This window comes from Cavia porcellus, unplaced genomic scaffold (assembly GCF_034190915.1).
Source record: "Cavia porcellus strain 051 isolate PalLab524CR breed Dunkin Hartley unplaced genomic scaffold, mCavPor4.1 scaffold_34, whole genome shotgun sequence".
Taxonomy (NCBI): Eukaryota; Metazoa; Chordata; class Mammalia; order Rodentia; family Caviidae; genus Cavia; species Cavia porcellus.
The window spans coordinates 10769001-10775000 of record NW_026947517.1 but is presented as its reverse complement, the minus strand read 5'-3'; positions in this window follow the sequence as shown (position 1 = coordinate 10775000).

Below are 6000 nucleotides of genomic sequence, written 5' to 3'. Positions count from 1 at the left end.
GGGAACTCAGTACAAACTTAAACACATGCTCACCTGGCCTTGGGTACTACCAGGCATGAGGCACTCACAGCTGCTGTCCCAGGCACCACTGTTGCCCAGATATCCTCATATCCAGGATGCATGCAGGATGTCTTACTTCCACAAAGGACCCTTCAGACTGCTAGTGGAACAAAGATCTGTTCTGGAGGTGGAAGGAAACAGGCTGTGATCCCAGCCCCACTGCTCACCCATTCACCTGGCTCCTAGAGCAACATTCAGCAACCTGCTCTGTAATTAGTGGTCAGAAAAGGGTGGCCTTGCCTACCCCTAAGGAACTGTCTGCCCTCCCCACTCACAACGGTGGAGCAGCAAGTGCTAACAATTGCATTCCTCCAGGCCACAGTACGCAGTTAGGAAAAAGGTGGCTTCGTGATGATTGAGTGGCTCTGTCAATCTGAGATGCAATACCTAATTAAACTGCCTCAGCATAGCTCTTGGTGTGGAAGACCTGTCCCAGGGCTGATTACGGTGCAATAGGGAAATGAGGAAGGAAGGCTGCTTCTGTTTGCTTTGGAGCTGCTCCAGTCTTCTTTCACACTGGAGCCTTCTCCTGGCTGGTCACACAGACTCTTCAGACTCCAGCACCCACCCTTCAGCTGTGGAGTGAGCTGTCTGTTCACCCTCATCACAGACCCTTACGCATACTGATGTGGACTCATGTGGGACACTACACTGCACTCTAGGCGGTGGCCTGCATCTTCCCAGAGGGAACTTTCATATTTTCACACTAGACTGTGGGCAGCCACTGTAAATCAATCTTGAAAAGTGTTACACATGTGTATAGCATGTACTGAATCTGCTGATAGATACCACGCTCAAGAACAAAGCTGGAGGCACCATGATTCCAAAGCCTGAGCACGGGGCATCAGACTGTATGGCAAACACAGACATGAGCAGTCAAAGTGAAACCAAGTTTACCAGGAACCAGGAAGGAACTGAAAAAAGAAAAAAACCAGATTGCACCATACAGCAGAAGAAATGGAAAACATTACAGAAGAAACAGGGAACCCTCTGCAAATGATGTGGCTTCGAGCAGCTGGCCAGCTGCCATCCAGCAGATGAGGTAAAACTAAAAACTTTGCACTCACATAGAAATGAAGGAGGTAAACTCACAAGAGTATCAAAATCCAAAGGACAGTAACTACTTTGAAAAATTATGTTCCCAAACATTGGCCAATTTTAAAGAAATGGACATATTCTCAGACAGATATAAATTACCAAACATGACTCAGGAAGACAGAAATATGCTTAACCCAAGAACAAGCAATGAAATTGACACTACAACAAAGAATCCATCAACCAAAAAAAGACTTGGACCAGATGAATTCACGGCTGAATTCTACAGTCTTTAAGGATGCTCCTTCACCAATGATTCTCATGCTCTAAAACACACTGAAATGGATAAGAGCGCTCCAAAGTTCAGGCACAGAAGTATCATCCAGATTCCCAAACTGGACAAAGACCAAACCAAAAATACAACTGCACCCCATCTTCATGGACATCCATGCAAAACTAGGAGCCAGCGTTTGATGGTGCACGCTTGTACTCCTAGCCTGTAATCCGAGGGAAGCTGGTGCAGCAGCATCACTGCCAATTCAAGGCCAGCACAGGCTACTAGTAAGCTAAAGGTCAGTCTGAACTGTACAGCAAGACCCTGTCTGAAAACAAGAAACAAAAGAACACAAAACAAAAACCTAAACCAAGCAAACAAAAAGTTAAACAGGATATTAAAAAACAGAATGCAGCTCATCATCAAAAAGATCATATACTGTCCACCAGGATCGATAACCCCAGAGCTCAGGAGGCTGAGGCAGGAGGACTGCGGGAAGTGCAAGGCCAGCCTCGGCTAGTAGGGGGTTTAACACCAGCCCCAACTACATATCAAGACCCTGTCTCAAAATAATTAACAAAAAAAGAAATGAGACAAAACAACAAAAACGATAAAGATCACACATCATGATCAAGAAGATATCATCTTAGAGATGCAAGGATGATTCAAAATACATAAACCGATAAATGCAATGTATAGAGAGACCACACGGAATCCATTTTGTCCCAGACACATCCAGTTCACAATGTTATGGGAAAAAGTACAGGCCTTGAAACATCGTCCCCACCCCAAGATAAAAACACAAGGTCCTGTAAGGTCAAGAAGCAAAGAAGTTATATAAGCTAAGCATGGGCAATTTGAGTTTCTTGGTTATTTATCTCAATAAAAGCTATTTGTTTAGGCTGGCCAGGTGGCAGCCATTTTGCTGACCCTTAGTGTGTGTGACCCTTTATTTTCCCTTTGGTTGAAGAACCCCAACATCTGGTGCATGGACAGCGGAGACCTCTGCTGCGGAGGGTGACTTGCCTTCACTGTGTTCCTGGGGTAGGACACAGTAGCCAACCCATGCACTTCATTTTCTTTGGGAAATCCCTGGTGAGTCATGGGGAATCCCCTGTCTGAGGCGCAGCAGAAACACAGGGCAGGGATGCTTTTTCTCCTTAACAAGGCAGGCCATGGGCTCCTGGGCATAATTTAGTACAACCTTTGTGAGAAACTCATGGTCATTGTCTGGGGTATCTTGAGGGAGGAATGCTCATACTGGAGAATAGGGAAAAGATGGCCAAACTGCTGCTTGCGGCGCCTCGAGCCCCAACCTCTGTCCTGCACACCTGGCAGCTCTGCGGGGCGCTGCTGCCACCTTTGGCCAGTGAGCAGATGGACACCGCGTGGCAGCCTTCCAGGTGTTCCCGGTGCTGCTTCAGCTGTCTCCACCTTACCTGGGTAGGACCCTATTTTCCTTTGACCACGCAGCAGTTAGCTCCTCTGTTGGTGCTTTAACGGGCAACCGAGATCCTGCTGATGTGATCTCTGACTCTCCCCTTTGGAGCACTGCTCACACAATCACCACGTTATGGTGGATCGGGTCCCACAGGACTGCCCTCTCCTGACTCCTTTTATATTCATTCCCTCTGCCTGCAGGGGCTCTTGTTGCCGTCCAGAACAAGGTATTTATTGTTGAATGGTTACATTTACCCTTCTTGCTTGGTAGTACTGTATTTCCTATTATCAATGCTATTTCTTCTCTTATCTCTTGAGGACTTACTGGTGCACTTGCACTCCTTGGAACTGATCTCACTGATACTGTTTTCTCACTTACCAAGGCTGACTTCTCCTTTCTGCTATCCTCTACTGTTTCTCTTTAGGTCTCTTTGGCTATGTTAGTTCCATTTTTTCAAAACACCCCCAGACCCAGGCTGGATCTCCTGCTGATCTGGGGAGGAGGGGATGCTTCTGTGTTACCCTGAACAGACCATGTGTGGATTCCTGCTTATTGCATTCATCCTGCATGGATTGAGTTGGCACCATCGGTGCACAACCCGACTCCACAGTTTCGCCTCTCCCTAAATCAAACCCAGCTGCCTTGGAAGTGAGTGACCCAGGATGACAACTGCTCAGCCAGTGACCTGATAGAAAGGTGCTGATCCAGTCTGCATAAGACTTGCTCCATGTATCTGAAGAGGAATGCACTGCTAAAAAGCTTCATGTGGTAATATTTACCAAACTAAGAATTAACTCTTTAATGCTTGTTTGTATTCTATTGCTATGACTTTTACAATCCACCATGGGGACTTTAGAGTCTCGCAACCTCCAAGAAAGACTGGAATACAATATTTGGGAGATACAATATTGGCAAAAATATCTAATGTCTCTCATTTGTGTCTTGTTGAAAACACAGAAATGAAATACCTCCTCAGGTCCTGTCTGGTTCCAGGATGCAAGGACCCTGCCTCTATAAGTAATTAAACCATTTTTTCCACAATTCTAAGCAAAATTGTCACATATGCTGACTTTCCAAATTGGGCCCCTCCCACCCTTGAAAACCCTGATAATGCTGTTAAAGTGTTCCCTCCATATGTAGCAACTTCAAATGCCTCATGTGCTTCTACTGAAAATTGTACTGCTTAATGTCTTTGCCTTCCCAGTAATACTTGGAATTGTTCAGTTATGAGCCAGTATTTAGGGACATGGACATGGCCCTCTCCCTGCTGGATGGTTTTTCTCATGTGAAGAGTAGACCTTCAATTACATCCCTGCTAACTTATCTCAGAACACAGATGCTGCCTTAGTCACCTTACTGTATTGTTGCCTTCTCCAGAATGTACAGTCTCGCACCAAGCGGTCTACAACTAGTCTCACTGACCTATGTGGGGACTTTTCTATCAGCCTGTTAAACAAAGCAGAAATTTATGCTTTAGGTATTTCACTGGTTGGTGTGCCTGCCCTGGCAGCCAGGGCCAATTGCAATGTTAATGCACTAGCTTGTCTCATGGCAAAAACAACTAAAATATACTTTTATAGTTTTGGCATTATTAAACAAAGAACAAAGTGAGCAGTGACAAGTGATTTTAGATAATCGTGCTGCAACTGATTATTCTATTGCATCCTCACGGATGTAATGAAATTGCTCAAGTGTGCTGTTTTAATTTGTCTGATGAAAGTAAATCCATCAATGGCAAACTTCATGATTTACAAGAACTTACCAGACAGATATACGCCTCCCAAGTGCTCAATGCAAAATTATGGAATTTCCTTACAGGATGGTTACCAGATATCAACCAGCTAAAATAAATTTTTTTGTTTTACTGTCCTTACCTGCTTATCTGGTAAGGGATGCAAAATGTTGATACCTAAAATGCCAGCTTCTAAAATGGTAACAAAGTCTAAACTAAAAAAAGAAGGGGGAGATGTAGAGAGGCCACATTGATTCTATTTTGTTCTGGACACACCCAGTTGACAATATTATGGGAAAAAGTTGAGACCTTGAAACATAACCCCCAACCCAAGGTAAAAACATGAGATCCTGTAAGGCCAAGAAGTTAACAAGTTGTATAATCTAAGCATGAGCAATTTCAGTTTCTTTGTTCTTTATCTCAATAAAAGCTACTTGCTTAGGCTGCAGCCATTTTGCTGTGCCTTAGTGTGTGCGTCCCCTTATTTTCCCTTTGCTTGCAGGACCCCACCAGTAATAAAGTCAAAAACCATAATCATGTCAACACATGCAGGAAGGACTTTCAACAATGTGCAATATCCCTTCGTGATAAACAATCCGAAGAAAACAGGTATAATACAAGGCCCTTAGTTCAATATGATAAAAGCAACTTATGACAGATCAACAGGAAGCACCATACTGGATGGTCAAAAACTGAAAGCTTTCACTGTAAAACTGAAAAGGAAATCCAGACCTCACTGGAAACATTCTGTGCAATACAGCTGCAGCCACTCTGTTCTCTGCCACTGACCTCAACTAAATCATGACTTATCATCAAATTAAAACTTCTGTGAATGTGCCACAAAAATTTTGCTACATACATGAATGCTCAACTCACGATACCCACTGTACCATAACCTTCAGCAAAAACTATTTGCTTTTGTAACTTCTGATTGCCACCCTACAAATAAAACTAACTATCCTTAGTCAATATCTTGGACTTTGCAGATTACTCTTCTGGGGTCTGCTAGGGTCAGTACAATTTCTTTCTCCTGACCTCTGGCTACTACCTGACACTCTAAATAGAAAATCCACCTGTACTGGTTACCTTTTTGTTATTGCTGGGACAAAATATCTAACACCCAAAATGAACGAAGGAAAGGTTTATTTAGCTCACTGTTTCTGCAGGTTTCTGAAAGGCTTTTCTCATGTGTGAGCTAACGTGGTGCTGGACAGTGCCACCCTGTGTTTCAGAGTGCTATAAGTTTTAGACCTAAAAGTTAAACATCCTACTTTTCATGTATGCCAACCCTCCTCCAGACAGCTGTCAGTACATCACTCTACCTGCCCCTTCAATTCCACCCGTCAATTCTGAATAAAGCCCGCAGTTTTTTTCTTAAAAACTTCCAGAGGGTGCTTGCATCTTTGGCAGCCCTTCTGTGCCCACATTAAAGATCTCCTTTCTTTCCTTCTGTTTTTT